The 20719-nt window shown below is 33.0% G+C and overlaps 1 long non-coding RNA gene and 1 pseudogene across 2 annotated transcripts; one reads left to right on the top strand and one right to left on the bottom strand.

Annotated features, from left to right (window-relative positions):
* Positions 1 to 10817: 10817 nt before the first annotated feature.
* Positions 10818 to 17281, top strand: LOC143052150 (uncharacterized). 2 transcript variants are annotated; one of them, XR_012971008.1, is made up of 5 exons: positions 10818 to 11085; positions 12100 to 12210; positions 12975 to 13043; positions 15377 to 15540; positions 16587 to 17281. It is a non-coding gene; the product is annotated as an uncharacterized LOC143052150 (long non-coding RNA). The 2 variants fall into 2 exon arrangements; XR_012971009.1 differs by lacking the exon at positions 12975 to 13043 and having other exon boundaries at positions 10828 to 11085.
* LOC143052149 (uncharacterized) lies at positions 11262 to 18029 on the bottom strand (annotated as a pseudogene).
* Positions 18030 to 20719: the final 2690 nt, after the last annotated feature.

The following is a 20719-nucleotide window of genomic DNA, read 5'->3' as shown; positions in this document are numbered from 1 at the left end:
ATGTTCGCAACAAATAGTGATAACCCAGGTCAACCAAACAACCGCAACACTAATGTATACCCTTCTACCTTATACTAATATTGTTTTTTTTCTATTTTCTCAGATTTTACTATGCTAAAAGACGTATCCACCTTTTCGCCGGCCCAGGTCTGGTACAAATTATGTAATAACCATACTGATATAGATTATTTAGAGGCCACAGATTATTTAATATCTGTCAGTTTTGATCCATTCAATTATTCAACTCTACAAACTGCATTGTTTAGATATTTTTTTTTTAAATCAAAGAGTTGGATATACCATATAATGATTTACCCCCCTTTATTAGTTAATATATTGACTATTTTGAAAAACTACAAAAATCATACAGTAGACAAATAAGAAGTTATTTTCGTTAAATTTAAATTCTGTCAATTGATAAGGCTGAATTATATTTACTATTTATTCATAATTTATTATATATTAATTTTTTTTTACAATATTGCAAAAGATTAAAACATTCAAATAGATTCCCCCTTCATTTTATTAGACTATCCTCAAATTTCAAGTGCGCGAATAATAAACTTGTATACAAATAAAATGTAATGCATCGCTGCCATTGTGATATATGTATAAATTATACAAAAAAAATTATGTCCCTTGTTTCGGCATGAAAGGGAAAATCGTTAACGTCATGGAAAGTTAACTAGATCTTAATTGAATGATATATTATGATGATCATTGTTTCTAAAATAGTCATTTAATTAAGTATCTTTATGTACATCTGTAAATATTTGAAGGCCTTTAAATCATTGATTTATGTTATATATCCATTTAATTGTATTTATATGTTTTATTTTTTTCATTGTGTATTTTATTGTATTATATATATATATATATATGGAAAAAAAATAGAAACAAAACAAAACAAAGAAAATATTGTTTTATTATTGTTTGTTATTTCATGGTGTTAGTAAATTTAGATTGGTGGAACAATCTCCTTTTCAAAGGGAGAGCGATTATTGTAACAGGAAAATGTACTTAAATTGATTTCATATAGTTTACTAGTTAATACATGTAAAATCTTCTGTGAAAAATATTTTATAGTCAATTATTGTTTAACTGCTATATACTTTAAAGCCAAACTTTCGTGTTCAATTTGTGAACATAAGAAACAACAAATAAACTTTTGTTTCAAGTAAATGTCACGTTGTTCTAAGTGACGTTCTGAGAGTACAAATGTTACTTAATTTTGTTTGATAAAGGTTAACAAATTATGTCATAAACAACTATGGACAATGGCTAACTACATTTAGGCATTATTATTTAATAGGGTTAGAAATTACAGATTAAGATAATAGATAAGGCTCATGACACGCACAAATTTGTATATAAAGTAATCAAGCCGCTATAATATAAATAGCGAATTTCTTGATATTTTAGTTTGGTTTTCTTTGCCATTGTTGTCCCGGCCTACTACCTTGAGCCTCCCCTATATTGTGCCAAAGGGCATTACAATTGTCGGGTTAATAAATACCACAACAACAAAACACAATAAATCAACACAATATCTGCACCCGATTTCACCAAGGTCGTGTTCAATATCGTAGCGACGTAGTCGCTGCTATCAATATCTATGAAGCAGCTAGGCTAAATACACGTGCAATAGTCATAAATATAAGTAGCACTATGTAGCATTATTGAGCTGCTATGATGTTGAACGCAACCCTGGTTTGTCTATAGAAATGTTGCGTTTTTTGTAACATCGCATCGTAAATATTTTGAACATTTTGAAATTAACATACTGAATAGTGCTTTGATGCAATATATATATATTTGCGAAACCAAATTTACAGATCTATCATTGTTGGTTTGATGTTTAGACGAGTTGTAAATACAGAATGTACAAATAGTTATCAAAGTACCAGGATTATAATTTAGTACGCCAGACGCGCGTTTCGTCTACATAAGACTCATCAGTGACGCTCATATCAAAATATTTATAAGCCAAACAAGTACAAAGTTAAAGAGCATTGATACAAAGCCATGTATCACCATCACTGCTGGAGATCCGATGGATAAATCTGTTTTAGAGTTATCACTGGTTCAGAGGTACTTATAAATATAACTATTTCTATGACTGTGTCTTACATTAATTTGTAGGATCCTTTACTATAGCTAATTTGTAAAAATAACATCGTTATGCTTTGTATATAATGTACTGTAGTACGACGCTAGATTAAAACTGAGGTGAAAAGGTAATACACGCCCATTCATCAACTCAAAACAGGAGGCAATTCCGATGAGCAACATGTGTGATGCGTTCGTCTCTATGTCCCAATGCTTTACCGGATTACAAAGTACCGTTACCCAACTTCTTTTGAGGAATTCCGGAGAAAAACAGCAGATTTGGGATGCAGATTCATTTTGATTAAAGAATAAAAATTGGATGGAAAATACTTTATATATGTGAAGTAAATGAGGTAGATAACAATAAAAAAAAAACTGTTATATATCAAAATGGAGTACGTGTTTACCTGATAGATTTAAAAATGTGTCACATCGGTTGATGAAAAGCATCATGCTCTTTGTAAATATAACAAAAAGAACAATGAAAAGCATCATGATCTTTGTAAATATAATAAAAAGGACAATGAAAAGCACCATGATTTTTGCAAATAAAGAAGAAAGACTCTTGTTAACTTGATAGATTTAAAAAATCACATTTTTTGCAATGAAAAGTCTATTATTTAAATGTTTACAAGCATCAACAAAATATATGCATGAAATAGTTTAGTAAATGTGCTCTATTTTCATTTAGGCAATCAAAATTAATACAAGTATTTTTGGAAGAAAACAAAAATCATCTATGTATCACTACCAAATATATAGACAAAATATGGAATTTTACACCATTTTTAAAAAAAGTTCTAAAATAAATAAATTTTTACCAGTTCTAAAAATTATTCGATGAATGTTCGCCGAGCATGATTTTAGTATATATACCCTACCCCCTCCAATATACAGATCACATTTTTGCTTATTAACAGAAAAAAACTTTACTTCTTTAAAATTGATCTCTTCATGAAAGTCTTAAGCGAATTAGAAAAGATGCCCAAACTGAGATGGGTGGATTGTATGCAGATGACATGCCTCTACTGTACCATGGATCTGGACAGTAGAAGGCAGATGGCGTTAATATCCAGCCTAACTGACAACACAAATTTCAGTAAAATGTCGGACTCTACCACACCATTTTACATGGCAGCATTAGTAAATCAGAGGACCTCCTGTACTATGGAGATAATACAGTATTAATGGGGATGAAAGTTTTGGCAGAAAGGTTGCAAAATACTTGCATCCTTCAGATGTGTAACAAAATTTTGAAAAAGAGGTCAAGTTATTATTTTTACATATTATGATAAAATCCGGCTTATTCTTCAATCTATTTGAACGCCTTGGTGGTGCTTGTGGTCGATGTGAGATAAGACTTCTTCAAAATGCATCTTCAAATGTTCCAACTCGTTCCACATTAAACATGTGTGTTGTATCTGACTGGGATGGTGTACAGCACAACCATAACAATATTTTATTGACAGTTCGACAATGTCTTCTCTCAGTTTAGAAGCAAACTTGACGTTATAAATACTAAGCATAAAGCAAATGCTGTTTTCATCTACATCCATTCTGAAGTTAAATGTGTCTATAGTGGGAAATGAAGTGATCATACTCCTCTATATTGAAGAAGTCAATATTCCAAACAAATTCCTACCAAAACTATTTGAGGTATGTTGTTCATATGATTGATATTTGATAAAATTCCATAGAACTAAATATTAGCAATATCTACGTCGAAAAATACTTGAAGAATGGTACTTTATTAGTCACCATTTTTGCAAATTAACAATTTGGTTCCCATTTTTGGTGTTCTGTTTCTACACAATCGGACGCTTCCCACTGTTTTATGGTTATGTTGCAATAGAAACAAGTCACTCGATCTCCAATCCTGGTATAATGGAAACCGTTTTGAATCAAGTGTTGTGGTTTCGGCACAATCTGTCTTGGCTAATTCTCAAATGTTTGTTCCCTATCGATGTATTACATTTTCGTTGGGTGTACAGGATTAAACGAAAACATGTTTGGCATAACGAGTCTTGTTTCTATATCCATTTTTGTAAAAAAAATTGTCTTACTACTATAAAGTTTATGTCGTTTGCTTTGGCGAAATTTTCTATGATTTAGAAATATGCTGTCCAATCTCCTCCTCCCAATCCACAACCGATGTGATCAGGTAGTCCAACAGTTTTAAAGTTTAGTTCTTCTAAGCACTGTTTGAACCAAATGATTCGGTTTCCTCGAGTATCTTTATAGAGTGGAATATTTCTAAAATTCTTATCTGCAGTACCGAAATCCCACTGACTGAAAAAAACAAGCAACATCTGGGTGTAACTGATGTGGGGATTGAAAAAGTTATACAGTACCAGGTTCTCCTCCGTCTTCTAGAACGGCTAAATTTGTATGACCTTCAGCGCGCCGTTTTGAATATATATCTGCCCAGGGATATTTTATTGCCTTTGATTGTCTTTGATAACCCATGTGGCTTTACACATTCCACGTGACCACATTCCTTACATTTTTGCTAATCCTTGCTAATTCTGTGCTGGTATGCCTATTACACTACTACTATAGTCCTAGTATGGTCCTTATGTAAACATGATTCCAAAAACTGTTTTCGAACCACACAAATCACACTACTTGTAGAACTGATTTGTATTAAAATCTATAAATATTAAATTTAATAACCGTCTAATATTGTTGTTTTTGTTCTCAGTCACTTGAAGACCTTGTACCAACTATGGAAATGGGCACCTCTCCTTATACCGACTCTTCTTTTCATTTACAATGACAGTTTGAGAGAGGAGAAGACATTTGTTTTATCTTATATTTACTTCCAACAAGTTCCCTCTATCAAGACAATTTTTTTTAAAGAAAGTAGTGCTTATACTATAGTTTAGATGCTAACAGTTATATGGTGCTATGCATTTCAACAGATTCCCTAATAGACACAAATTTTATAAAGAAAGTGCACGATATTTACACTATAGTTTAGATGCTAACAGTTATATGGTGCTATGCATTTCAACAGGTCCCTCTAGAGAGACAAATTTCATAAAGAAAGTAGTGCACTACATTTAATCTATAGTTTTAGTAGATTGATAAAATAAGCATTTGCGGTTGTTAATCAAACCATGTTACTTTCATAACTTTAATTTATGTTTTTTTTTTACTTTATCTGGTGCAACATTCTGTCTTTAATATGTACAAACAATTGACAACACATCATTGGAGACTTTAAAAGTCCTGAGAATTTCAGTTCATTACCGTCGTTAACCCACACCTGCTTTACTACAGTCCTAAGCAGATAACGAAAATAGTCCTTAGAATACGTCATACAGGTGACAAGTAAATAATTTCGTCATTACTAGTATTTGGTTTTTATACATTAATAGTGTCTTTACCCACAAACGATACTCTGTCATTAATGAATTATCGGAAACATTAATGAGAAAAACACTCGCTGTTAAAAATTATATCACTTTGACGTATTTGATTTGTGTTATTATACCATACAAGTTTTTTTAGTAATAAAAATGATTTTGACGTTATTAGTAAAAGAGAAACCGGTTTATTTCCGCCATTAAATTCTACCTAAATGTCAGTAAAAAGTTGTTTTATTCCTTGCTGTCTGTAAAAATTTCCGTCATTGAACAATAAGTGTTTGTCTAAAATATAATAAAGCATTATGTACCTTTCTTGAAATAAGGGAATATTTATGTGTATATAAAAAAAGAGGATGTGGTATGTTTGCCAATGAGACAACTATACACAAAAGACCAAAATGACACAAACATTAACAACAATAGGTCACCGTACACTGGCCCGGGTGAATAGGATTTTAATAAAGATTTGCTTACGTCACACAGGTGACAGAAAAATAATATTGTCAACAAATGGAAGTTCTAAACTGGCTATATAGCCCTTGCACGGTCGGCCAAATAATATTGTCATTGCTAGTACTTCGCTTTTAAACTATATATAGCATTGCTAACAATTGTAAACTCTGCATTTAGATTATCTTGAAAAATCTATAAGTAGAACACTGTTAGTTAATTTTAAAATTAACTATCTCTACCGTGTTGTAAATTACTGGTCGAGGACCAGTTACCGTCATTTTTTGTCAGTATATTTCATTTATCTTCTAAACGTGAGAACATTTAAATCTATCCTTTGACAAGGAAAGTGGTTACCAAAATTACTTTAATATTTCAATTGGTCAGTATTTAAAATTAACTAAATTTCTCAGAAATTAACTTTTAACGGCGGCCGATTTCGTACGAGATTTGAAGATGCCGAGGACCAGTTACCGTCAGCACCGAAATTGTTACAATTCTCTCTCAATGGTTGTCAGATGAGTTTAAATACGGTCTCAAACTATTTTAACAAATTGTATAGTATTGATTTTTTACATTAAATGTTATGAATCAATTTGGAGATGAGCAAATATTTTTTTATCGCTGAAGCGTCGTCTTCGTTACGCAGGAGTTGTCTCTCTTTGCTTACCTCGTCAAAGTGCCTCATTTTAATTTGGTGCCCTTTTAGATGAATTGTAAAACCCGGCGTTGAACAACATGGAAAGCATGGCTGGAAGTGGAATGAAGTTGACTGACCAATTATGAGGAGAACAAATTTGAAGACAGACGAATAATCAGTCAAGATTTTACTCAAAAAGACCGCACGTTTGGTGGTGATACTGTCGAGATCGACTTGAAATCGGAACTTTCACTTTCAGACAGAGCCTCCAGTTTACATGCAGCTAATTTCACTGAAACGTAGGTCAACATTTAATCGATAGGTGACAATCAGACATTTTTCCGTTTGTTATCAGTGTAGGATCCAAAACTTTTCCTAAAAGGGGAAGGGGTCTGACTGACCTAAGCGAAGGGGGAGGCACTCTTTTTTTTTAATAGTCGTGCTTCAATGATTCCCTACATAATCAACCAATTTTTTCCCACAAAGAAAAGGGGGTGATCTGCCTATGGTTATGACAACCTGAAGAAGGAGCGGTTGACCATTTGATTCTAGTTGTTTTAAGGGGATGACGGCAATTTCAATATTTTAACGTCAAACCCTACCCCCCCTTTTCAATGTGTCCTTTAAAAAGAGAAACAAGGGTTGATAGTATAAACACAACAAACAACACCAAGAAAGATGAGTGAAGAAGTTATGGAATTTTATTGACTTGTCTTAATATTACTGATAGTTTTCCCAACCTATTCCAGCAGCTTGTCCTTTCACATTGTATATATTTAATATCATAGGAAGTGCCCCCAACCTTTGTGAACCAATTTGAGGGGTCTTCATTTGCATCACATGGTTAGGTTAACTTTTTAACATATGACATGTGCTGATGTGTGTTGTGTTAGTACTTACAAATTATGCCACCTGCTAGCCCCTGAGTCTGAGTGTACCTAACTGTTTATGAGGCATGCTATAAATGTCCCAAATCTACCTTCAATAATGTAGTTGCATATCTGTACTAAAAATCATACCCGTAGCCAGGGGGGGTTCGGGGGGTTCGGACGAACCCCCCCTTGAAAACTATTAAGCACTGTTAAAGTCGATGTTCTGTTCGAATTGTGACTGTTAAAGTCGAGTTTGTGAGTCAAACGAACCCCCCTTTGGAAATTCCTGGCTACGGGCCTGAAAATACTGTGTTAAATGTAATCACAATTACAGACAATTTTGAAATGAATGCAAGGGCTGTATAGCCAGCCATGGTACAAAATGTAGTTAACTTCCATCATCAATGCTCCAGACTAAAAAATATTGATTCAATTTCAGATTATTTACATCTATTCATATATTACAGAAAGGTTTTGAAGTTTTCTAGACTAGAAAATACAAATTTATACTCATTATACCACCGCTTTAAAAAAAAAAGGGGGGGGGTATACTGTTTTACCTCTGTCTGTCCTTCCGTCAGTCAGTCCATCCGTCCCATGAATATTTTTCTCGGGAACTACAACACAAGGATTTCTGAAATTTGGTTTCAGGATTTATCTAAGTCAGCTATACCGTGTGATGCGATTTCAGATTGATCACTTGACAACTTCCTGTTTACCGAACACTTGTATGATTTTACACATGATAGCCAAGTTGAAAATTTTCATCAAATTTTTCTCACAAACTACAATACAAGGATTTCTAAAATTTGGTTTCAGGATTTACATAAGTCAGCTTAACCGTGTGATGTGTTTTCAGATTCATCACTCGACAACTTCCTGTTTACCGAAGACTTGCATATTTTTTCACTATTTATATTATCCACTTGGAGCTGGGGTATCATCAGTGAGCAGTAGCTCGCAGTTTCATTTGTTTGTACTTTAAATTGGTTAAAAGAAACTTATTACACAAAAAAATTTGTCACCTTAATGTACCCCTCATGCATGTCTTACATTTAAAGGGATATTTAAAAACATTGTCATGGAAGGTCATCTAACAGGTTGTTCTCAACCTGATTATGGTGCAATGTACATGTATTGCCTCCCTCTTGTTAAATATATTGGCTTTTATAATGATAAGCTCAATAGTTGGTCATACAATGTACATATGCTGCAGTTTATAGTAAGATGTACTTGTACTACTAGACTTCTTGACTTTGTGATTTATTGACCTATGTACATGTATGCATACATGTAATACTGTAATCAAATTTGCATGTTCCTGTACTAGACTCTTTGACATTGCTCTTGTGATTTATTGACATACAAATTACTTGTACATGTGTATGTTATTTGGTTTTTATGTTTAATACCTTAATACATGTACATCTATTCTATACAGGGTTCGTACGGGGCATGGAATCCTGGAAAAGTCATGGATTTTTATTTAGGGATGGAAAGGCCTTTAAAAGTCATGGAAAGCTATATTTTAGTGACAAGTCCTTGAATAGTCATGGAAAAGGATTATTTGCACTGTAATCTTTATTGCATGTCATCAAACATCTCAAATTAAATGATCCCCTTAGTTTTTGTCGAAACTGGTTTTTTTTCGAATGCTAGAAACAAGGCCCCAGTTGTGGTAAGTGTAAAATGAGAATTTAAAATTCGTTTCTTCAAAATTGTTTATAAAAATATGCAACCGCATCTGGTTCCCTTTATAGTGCAATTTAATTTAACAGTATTGAAATAAGAAACCAGCTATCGGAATATTCGAAAACGAAGTTATTGCTACCAAACAGCCGTTGAAAAACACTTTTAATGATAATGTATATTTTTGAGTGTAATTTCACATTGCGATAAGACGTGTCACGGTACTTGTCTATCCCAAATTCATGTATTTGGTTTTGATGTTATATTTGTTATTATCGTGGGATTTTGTCTGATGCTTGGTCCGTTGGTCCGTTTCTGCGTGTGTTACATTTTAGTGTTGTGTCGTTGTTCTCTTATATTTAATGCGTTTCCCTCGGTTTTAGTTTGTTACCCCGATTTTGTTTTTTGTCCATGGATTTATGAGTTTTGAACAGCGGTATACTTCTGTTGCCTTTATGTATATACGTATGGATAGAGGAGCTGAAATGATAAGAGTCCTACATATAATAAAGAGCAATTTTTCATACAAAAGCTGTGAGGATATCGTCTCGGTATTTAAGAATATGTTTCTGGATAGTAGACAGATGTCACTTCTGAAATGGTAATGATGCCTCTAAGTAGGAAGGTGATAGTTTTTTGTCTACAATGTATTATCTGTTTGATGAAAGTCCAACCAGTCAAGAGGATTATGCCAACTAACCTTTTCTAATACTTTGTTTATTAAAATATTTCAAAATTTGTATATATTCTTTTATACTGTAAAAAGAGGCAGAACATATCCAAAGGGGACATTTAAATGAGTGTGTAGGTCATACTCTTTCATAGAATCTTTGATAACAAGTAGGTCTACATCATTGTTAGCAAACTTAACTCAGTATTGTCATTCATAAATATGTTGGTATTTCTCATTGTGTTTCAGTGCAATTGTGTCATTATTGGATGTTAAAAAGATTGTTTATTTAGTTGCATGGAAAGGACACAAAAGCATGTTTATAGCATTAGGGATGAGTTTTTGGTCTATAGTTTTGGGGTATGGAAATTTCATAAAACATCCTTGAAAAGTCATGGAAAAGTCATGGAAAAATGGAACTAAAAAGGTGTATGAACCCTGTCTATACTATTTATGTTATTGTAGCTGTGTAGTTCATCTGTGTCTGCAATATTATACATGTACATGTTATTTTGTCAGATGTGTATGTCTTTCTGAAGGGATGCAACTAACCACAGCTGAAAGTTTTATATGAATATGCTATGATTTTAATTTGATATGTCTGTCTAGCAGGGTTCTTAGTCTTGAATGCACAATGTTTTTGTTAGATATAGGTAGCTGTCAGTTATCTGCGAGTACTCTCAGATCTGTACCTAGTGTCTTTTTCTTGTCAGATAAAATGTACAAGTACCCGGCCATGACCAAAAAGGTCCACCTGTATTTTTGTGCATCTGATGAGTTGAGCCTTTTTCAACTGATTTTTATAGTTGTTTCTAATGCTGTACTGTTGAACCACTGTCCCAGCTTAGGGGAGGGTTGGGATCCTGCTATCATGTTTACCCTTGCCATATTATGGATGTGTGTGTCTGTCCCAAGTCAAAAGCCTGTAATTCAGTGGTTGTCTTTTTTATGTGTTACATATTTGTTTTTCATTCGTTTTTTGTACCCAAGTTAGGCTGTTGGTGACATTCAGGGTCTTCTATAGAAGACTATGTGGTATGGGCTTTGCTCATTGCTGAAGGCTGTACATTGACCAATAGTGTCATTTTCATCTCTTGTGGAGATTTGTCTTAATATTGGCAATCATACCACATCTTTCTTTTTTTTATTCATCTGAATGTTTTTTTAGGGTCCCTAAAAGGATGAAGAATCTTCTTAATTTGAACTTGTGCAAATGTTAATATGTAGATAGACAACTACCATAAAACAAGAAACCAACAGATGAGTTTATAACGAAGACTACAGGTACAATATAATATTACATATTAAGGCATAAATCTTAATATACCTTATATTGACTGTGTTTGAAAAATACACTGTTTTAGTAATTATTCTGCTCATTTTGGAGGTCGTGATTTGCAAATAAACAAATATTTAAATTTGTATTTGTTTGATTTTGGCATAATAAAACAAAGTCAATGTTCAATTTCTGCTACTGTAAACACAATTTGTTTAATCTGAGTTTGCTAGTAGACTGAAGGTTAAATACACATGTCTGCTATATCATGTACAATTATTCATTAAGCTGCTACCCAACACCTGACTAAAATTAACTTGGCTCGTTCAATTTTCACAAAATTGTTACAAAATATTTACTTTGACCCTTTGAAATGAATACAAAAATTTCAAAAAACTTGAACCAATTGATTTCTGGGAAGAAATGGTTGAATATATTTCAGTTTGACAAACACTAGTTCGATCATTGAAAAGCTTAAAATTTCCTGAACAGTATAACATGATTAAAATGATTAACTGATTTTACAGAGTTATCTCCAGTATTTAAGGTACTACCTTAAATGAACAAAATATTATGTGTATGTCATTCAGAAATTTTTCGATGTGAATACTATATAGCCTGACAACTGTCCATATCTTTTCAGATGATTAAAATGTTTATAAAAAGCTTTTATTAAAGTTAAAGATTATTGAAACTATCAATTTGATTATGATTCATAACATCTTCAAAAATCATTTGCTGATCTTTTACTTAAATATTGGTATATATAGTGTAAGATAATATTGTATACGTTATGCATGCATATCAAAACTTGTTATTTGTCATTACATTTGCTTTCGGATCTTTCAAAAACCACATTTTCTTAATTATTTTTTTTGGATTAGAATATTATATAAATGAATTACCAATAAGTTGAATAACAGAATAATTTTGCATATTATTATCTTTCATTAAATGATTTGTGAACCCAGATTATTGGTCAAAACTTTTTGTCTCTACCACTTCCTAATTATTTCTTTCAGAAACAATATGAAGACGTGCAAAAAAGGAAATCTAAATCTTAAACCTTATATGCCTTAATACCCAGAAAAAACTTTTAACTTTCTGCAGCTTACAACATGTACAATATACAGGTAATAATAATAAGTCTTTTACAGATGATAATTGTATTATCGAATTAAAATCAATATTGCAGCAATAAGTTTGTTATGAACAGTATTAGATTTATATCAATATAATGCAATTTCGATCCAAAAAAAAATTAAAATAAATTTCACAGTTCTTCAAATTATACAGTCTGGAGAGATTTTAATTATATATTCCTTATTCTTCCATTGTCTCTATAATCTCCATATCGCTATCAAATTGTAAAAATTCTTCCCTTATTAAAGGGGTCTTTACTCTGGTACTTCTTCTATTATCTACCATGTCTACAGATGATTTAGTACATGTAGCATACTGGTGGAATTCAGCAGTGATTTGTTGGTTACATTGCTGCATATTTCTTTTTTCTTCCTTCTTCTGTCTCTTCCTCTCTCTTTCCTCTTCCTTTTCGGTGTCTCTTATTTCTCTGTCTCTTTTCTTTCTTTCTCTTTCTTCTTTCTTTGCTTCCTTCAAAACTTCAGCTTCTTCCTTTTTTCTAGCTCTTTCTGTTTTTCTTTCTTCTTTTTCTTCTGCCAACTTTACTGCCTCATCACGCTTTGACTGTAGTTTTTGAAGCATTTCATCCCCTGTTATTACCCTGGCTTCTGTTATGATTTTACTTGAAGTTTTTTTTGCTAGAGATGGATTTGCTGGAGGTAACAGCACATCTGCTAAACTTCTTGGAATTAAGTTTTTTGTTACAAGCGGATTTTCAGTTGGTTCATTTATGCTCATCTCTATTTCTTTAACATAGGAGATAGTGTTGCCACAACAGTGACAAAGAATTGTTGATTCCTGGAGCTCTGTAAAGAAAAAACTCGAGGTACAAAAATGTAGAATTTAACAAAAGATTAAATAACTCAGAAGTTAATGGGCAAGCAAGAATAACACTATTGAAACTATTTATTTGTTGCTGTGTTACATTTTTTTGTTTAATTATTTTTTTGTATATTAACACATACGATACATACACCTTTAATTAGACTAATTACCGGATTTGTTATCACATAAGCAACATGACTGGTGCCACATGTGGAGCAGGATCTGCTTACACTTTGGGAGCACCTGAGATCACCCCTAGTATTTGGTTGGGTTCATGTTGTTTTTTTCATTTTTAGCCATGGCGTTGTCAGTTTGTTTTAGATTTATGAGTTTGATTGTCCCTTGGGTATCTTTTGTCCCCTCTTTTTTAAATGGCTATTTAATTTAATCCTGGAAAAACAGTCATTTGTATAACTTCCTGTTTAAGTCAGGCCGCAAGTCCTCAGTAGTGAGCTGAGGGAGGAAAAACTTTAGAAAGCGATCATTAAGAAACTTTGATAGGGTATGATCCACTATTTCGAAATTGAAAATGAAGAAAAAGAATATTTTGTTTGAAATATGTGCGGTAGGTTAAACAGGTCTCATGAAAAAGCATCATGTATGTCGCATGGTTTAAAAAAGATCCCAGTTAGCTTCAACCATTTGTCAACTGGATGAAAAAATTGTGTAATTTTAGAATGGAATGATTAGTGATTAGGTATATTTATAGCCTGTCCCAAGTCGAGAGCCTGTAATTGTTTGTTTATATGTAATCCCCATTGGTCAATCAATTTTCCCCAAATTAAGTGAAGAGGTGGGTGTGGGGGTCAGTGAAAAAACTATGTGAATTAAGTTTTTTTTATCCTACATTGAAATTTTGATGTCATCAATAAGTCACCATGGGAAACACAAACACATGTCTTCGTTTAGAAAACCACTGAACATGCTGAATGGAATGAAACCAAGCATAGCATGAATGTTCTTAATGAGATAATGACCAGTAGTTATTACTTTTTAGCCAATCCAACTTCCAAGATGCCTAGATGGCCACCATGGTGGGGATTAAGTTTAACATAGGACCCTATGGGAAATACATACAAATTTCTTCTTTTAGAGAAACACTGAATGGAATGCAGTTAAAAATTTTATACGAAACACAAAAATTAAGAAATGTTGGTCATATATTGGTATCGCATCATCATTGAGAGAAAAGTAAAATCACAAAGATACTGAACTGAGAGGAAAATCCTATCAGGAAGTCCATCATCACATGGCAAAATCAAATGACAAAACACATCTAAAATGAATGGACAAGAACTTCCCACCTCTAAACAGTCAGCAATATTCTTGACATTTTTTTCAAAACTACCTCCACCCTTTTTTATTCGAAAATATGCGTAATTTTCATCAAATTGGAAATTTTGGAATAAACGATGAATTTGACTGAAACTTCAATTTACAGACTCCATTTCAAGAGTCAAACCCTGCTTTGAAATAAAACCTCTTTTTGTCAGTGATGATACATAACCAGACCCTCAAATCTGCACCTACAGTAATTTTAGGCAAGAAAAAAAGTTAAAATGAGTGTTTGTCAGTTTGAATTCATGCACAATTAGTACTGAGACTGCACTGTTTGGGAAAAAAGTTGTTTTTGGGAATATTTTAAGCCATTTTTTTTCAAATTGGGATTTTCCTCCAGGGGAAAAGCCTTTTTCTCCATTAATATAAGGCAAACAATATCACTGCTTAACAATATGTATTCATGTATGGGATAAGGCCATAATAAATAATAGGTTTGTTTGCCCAAACGTACCTACCCAGAAAAAAGCTGCCTACTCAAATTCTTTTATTGTCCTGATTTGAAGAAGTTTTTTTTTTTAATCAAATAGGCATGAAGACTAATAAACATCTGATACTTCAATTTCTTTTTGCCTACCTACCTACCCACTGTCTCAACCTTTGGGTAGGGTTTGGGCAAACCAAAATATTTTTAAGTATGGCCTAAGGCCTTAATTAATATATTGTTTGTTTTTCCCAAATCCCGATTCTACGAAGCCAGGTGTGGGTAGGTACAATGTAGGTATGGAAATAATTTTATTTTTCCAAAAAGCTTGAACATTATCGGACAATCCTGCAAGCCTGAAAATCAGAAATGAATAAAATAATATTCGATTTAGTTATGACAATAAAATTTTATTATGAGTAGCACCATTTTTGCAAGGTTTGTCGGGATTTTGGAAACAAACAATATTTTATTTCAGGCCTAATATAACAAATCAAATGAAATAAATAGTTTACCATTACTGGTGATTGTTGTTGTATCTACATCTGTAGTTTCTTTATTTGTCTTTTCAGATTTGTTGAAGTCGGCGGGCGCAAGTTGTGAATTTGGAATTATGGATCTGTCTACAGGATACATTCCAGATTTCCTGAAAGACTCTTTGACCCTTGCTAGTGTTGTAGTCTGGTCAATTGCAGTGCTGCAAATAAAAATGATACCCATTACTGAAGAAAAAAGTGTAAGTTGCATGTTTTTGTCAGTGTTTATATATGTTACAGAAATTAGATTATACAGTTCATGTGAAATTGAAGTTTGAAGTCTGCTGACAAAAAACTGAAAATCAGTAAGTATTTAACACCATTAACTTAAAAAATACTTGAGGCCAAATAAAAATATATACTGCAACTGTCCTATTTGAGCAGTCAAATTGCATTGACTGTATATTTATATGTCATATACAGTCCATGACCGTATATCACCTTGTTTATGAGTTTGACAATGCGTTTCCGTAGAATTTTATTTATGACGTCAATAAAACATACAGGTTTGGGAAATTTTACGTCATTCGCTCCAAATTTAAAAATGATTGTTTTTACACTAAATACTTCATTTAAAACACTTATATGAGTTGCAGTATATAAAGGATAACCATACATTGTCTCGAAATATCAATCGGTTATTTGTACTCGGCTCGAAACAGGTAGAAATGCTCGGCACAGCCTCGCTTTCTACCTGTTTCTAAGCCTTGTACAAATAACATTGATATTTCGAGACAATGTATGGTTATTCTATGTGTGTGGTTCCAGTTGCATACTTTAAAAAAATGAGGTCGGTAGGTCGGCAAATAATTTTTTATTTATTTTTATTTTTGAATGTCAAAATCTGGAAAAAATTGTGTGTTTACCGAAATTTTTTCCAGTATTATACACACCCCAACCGGAAGTCCACCATTTTTAGATATGTTTTGTTGTAAAATAAACAGTCATGATATGTTTTTAGTTAATTTTGTTGCATTCTGTTATGAATTGTTACATTTTAGCCATATCAGATACTTGTGATGGAAATTCAGATGACAGAAATCTATGAATTTAATTATTTTAATTCCCAATCCTCAAAGTTTGATTGCTTGAAAATTCGGTTGTACCAAAAAAATACATAAACATATAATCCAAGCATATGTACATGTAAATACCTTAATAAAGCAGGAAACTTGGCTTTGCCTATGGTGGCACACTTGTTCAGGTTTCCCAAGGTAACTGATAATTGGTTCACTTTTTCTTTTAGAGGTCCAAAGATGGCAACATCCAGTGGCTGCAGCAGATGTGTAGTATGAGGTGGTAAACCAATGATGTGAATGTTGTTAGCTTTGGCCTTCTCTATCAGGTCAATACTGATATGGGAATCGTGGTTATCAAAAATCAGCAGTACTGGTCTTCTTGTTCCACAGAATGGTATGAAAACTTTGTCGAACCAGTTTTCAAACAACTCGGTATCCATGTACCCGGATTCAGAGGATCCATATAACCAGTTATCTGGAACACCATCCTTAAAGCTCCTATGAGGCAGGCAACCATCAAAAATCAGTAAATGAAGGGAGGACATGTCCATCCGCTGCTATGCACATGTGAACTGTAATGTGACCATGGACTAATACTTTCTGTTGGTAGCTGTGTGACCCTTTTAGTGTTAAAACTTTTTCCTTACTTTTTCTTTACCACTGAAGCCAGACTCGTCACAGTTAAATATCTGGTTGGGTTTATTTGTTAATCCTAAAGAGTCGACTGTGTCCACTAGCAACTTGAAATATTTGTCAACCACAGTGACATTAGACATGCGTCTCCTGGCTTTGTCCTGCTGTTCTGGTAGTTTTTCCGACAATTCAGGGTGTCTGTTTAGAAGTTTGTTGACCCATTTGTTACTAGGACCTTTTTCCATATTGAATAAAGTTGATCTACCTGATTTCTCAATGATAGAAATTACGAATGCTTTTAACATTCTTCTTGTCAAAGGAAAACCTCTCTCTGCCATATACTTGACGTAGTTTATTAAAGATGTCTCTTCCTCATCTGTCAGCATCTTTGAAGGTCCATTCAAATGGTTGTCATACTTTCCATTGACATGGTCTGATATGGTTGTCCTTGGTACCCCATATTCTGTAGCTGCTTTAGAAATACTTAATTTGTTTGAATTTACTGCACCAATGGCCTTATCAAGGGACTCCTGCAGGTATTGCTTTTTTTTGTGGCATCCTTAAAAGTAAAGATAAATACATTTGTATATTTTGATAAAAGGTCAATGAAGGCATATATATATATGAAGATTTAATCTACAGAATAAATTTCTAAGGACACAAGAAATATAATTGCCAATGAGAAAACTCTCCACCAAACCAGACTTTAACAATGAGCAAACCCAATTTAGATTGTAAGCAAAATAAAATAATGCTTGAATAATTATTGTCAAGTCTGCCAAAAACTCACAGAAAGCTTGGCATATGGATAGTTACAACAGTGGTGTACAAGCTAACTGCTTTTTATCTTAGAAGGTGAAAGACCTGGATGCTTCATACTTTGTATATAGATGCCTCATGTTACGAATTTTCCATCTCACATTTATATTGACCTCATTTTCCTGGTTCAATGGTTATAGCTTAGTTTTTATACGACTGCAAAAATTGATTTTTTTTTGTCTTATATCATTTATATTGTTATCACGTTTCTGTCGTCGTATTTGTCTGTGGGTCCGATTACTTTTAGTTTTCGCTCTCGAACTTTAGTAAAAGTGAATAGAAATTTTAACACAAGATTTATGGCCTTAAAAGGAAGGGTGGGATTGATTTAGTAAGTTTTGGTCCCAACAGTTTAGGAATAAGGGGCCAAAAAGGGCCCAAATAAGTATTTTTAGCTCACCTCATCACTTGGTGTCTGTCGTCGTTAACTTTTACAAAAATCTTCTTCTCTGAAACTACTGGGCCAAATTAAATAAAACTTGGCCACAATCATCATTGGGGTATCTAGTTTATAAAATGTGTGGCGTTACCCGCCAAACCAACCAAGATGGCCGCCATGGCTAAAAATAGAACATAGGGGTAAAACGCAGTTTTCGGCTTAGAACTCAAAAACTAAAGCATTTAGAGCAAATCTGACATGGGGGTAAAATTGTTTATCAGGTCAAGATCTATCTGCCCTGAAATTTTCAGATGAATCAGAGAACCTGTTGTTGGGTTGCTGCCCCTGAATTGGTAATTTTAAGGAAATTTTGCTGTTTTTGGTTATTATCTTGAATATAATTATAGATAGAGATAAACTGTAAGCTGCAATAAGGTTCAGCAAAGTAAGATTTACAAATAAGTCGACATGACCAAAATGGTCAATTGACCCCCTAAGGAGTTATTGTCCTTTATAGTCAATTTTAAACAATTTTTACTACCGGTAACATTTCCCACAAAAACTACTGGGCCAAGTTCATTATAGATGGTGATAATTGTAAGCAGCAAGAATGTTCAGTAAAGTAAGATGTACAAACATATCACCATCACCAAAACAAAATTTTGTCATGAATCCATCTACTTCCTTTGTTTAATATTCACATAGACCAAGGTGAGCGACACAGGCTCTTTAGAGCCCCTAGTTTGGTTTTGGCACTATAAATTTAGTTTAAGTAAATAGAGATTTATGAAATTTTGACATAAGGTTTGTGACTACAAAAGACAGGTTGGAATTGATTTTGGAAGTTAAGATTCCAAAAGTTAAGAAATTAGGGGCCAACAAAGGGCTCAAATAAGCATTATTCTTGGTTTTTGCACAGTAACTTAAGGATGTACTTAGGTGAGGTTTTAGAATTTGTGCCAATGCTTGTACTCCTTGGTGTTTTTCCATACAATACAATGTGAAATATTTTGCCCCATAACACCCATTTATTTTAAGACTAAATAGCTCATGAAAGGTCATCTACCAAAATTTTAGAAGATTCTTAATTTTCTTTCTTTTGTTTTGAGACCTAATAATACCAATGCAAATATAAGGTAAAACTCAGAGTCGGCCTTTTCCGGCCATATTTTAAATCTCGAATATCTCGAAAAGGAGGTCCATGACCTATCAATATTTTTAACTTAATTTTATCCTTAGTTGATGCTCTACCAGCTTATAGTATCAATTTTAACTTCTTACTGTGTTATGTAGATTCTTGATTGTTGGTCCCATTTTCAAATTGGTCTACATTAAGGTCCAAAGGGTTTAAAATTAAACTTAGTTTGATTTTAACAAAAATTGAACCCTTGGGGTTCTTTAATATTTTGAATCTAAAAATGTACTTAATTATTGGCCCAGTTTTCAATTTGGCCCAAATCGAGGTCCAAAATTAAATTTTGTTTGATTTCATCAAAAATTGAATAATTGGGGTTCTTCGATATGCCAAATCTAACTGTGAATGTAGATTCTTAATTCTTGGTCCTGTTTTCAAATTGGTCTACATTAAAGTCCAAAGGGTCCAAAATTAAATTAAAAGTTTGATATGCTGAATCTAAACATGTACTTGGATTTTTATACGACCGCAAAATTTGAAAAAAAAATCGTCGTATATTGCTATCACGTTGGCGTCGTTGTCCAAATACTTTAAGTTTTCGCGTTTTTGCACTCTAACTTTAGTAAAAGTGAATAGAAAATTATGAAATTTTAACACAAGGTTGATGACCACAAAAGGAAGGTTGGGATAGATTTTGGGAGTTTTTATCCCAACATTTTAGGAATTATGGGCCAAAAAGGGCCCAAATAAGCATTTTCTTGTTTTTCGCACAGTAACTGTAGTTTAAGTAAAAAGAAATCTATGAAATTTTGACACAAGGTTTATGACCCCAAAATGAAGGTTGGGAGTAATTTTGGGAGTTTTGGTTTTAACAGTTTAGGAATTGGGGGCCAAAAAGGGGTCCAAATAAGCATTTTTCTTGGTTTTCGCACCACAACTTAAGTATAAGTTAATAGAAATCTATGAAATTTGAACACAGGGTTTATGACCACAAAAGGAAGGTTGGTATTGATTTTGGGAGTTTTGGTCCTAACAGTGTAGGAATTAGGGGCCAAAAAGGGGTCCAAATAAGCATTTTTCTTGGTTTTCGCACCATAACTTTAGTATTAGTAAATAGAAATCTATGAAATTTAAACACAAGGGTTATGATCATAAAAGGAAGGTTGGTATTGATTTTGGGAGTATTGGTCCTAACAGTTTAGGAATAAAGGGTCCAAAATTAAACTTTTGTACTTAGATTTTTTATTATTGACCCAGTTTTCAAGTTGGTCCAAATCGGTGTCCAAAATTAAACTTTGTTTAATTTCATCAAAAATTAAATAATTGGGGTTCTTTGATATGCCAAATCTAACTGTGTATGTAGATTCTTAATTTTTGGTCCCGTTTTCAAATTG

This window comes from Mytilus galloprovincialis, chromosome 11 (genome assembly GCF_965363235.1).
Source record: "Mytilus galloprovincialis chromosome 11, xbMytGall1.hap1.1, whole genome shotgun sequence".
Taxonomy (NCBI): Eukaryota; Metazoa; Mollusca; class Bivalvia; order Mytilida; family Mytilidae; genus Mytilus; species Mytilus galloprovincialis.
This window is presented reverse-complemented; position numbering and strand designations above follow the sequence as displayed.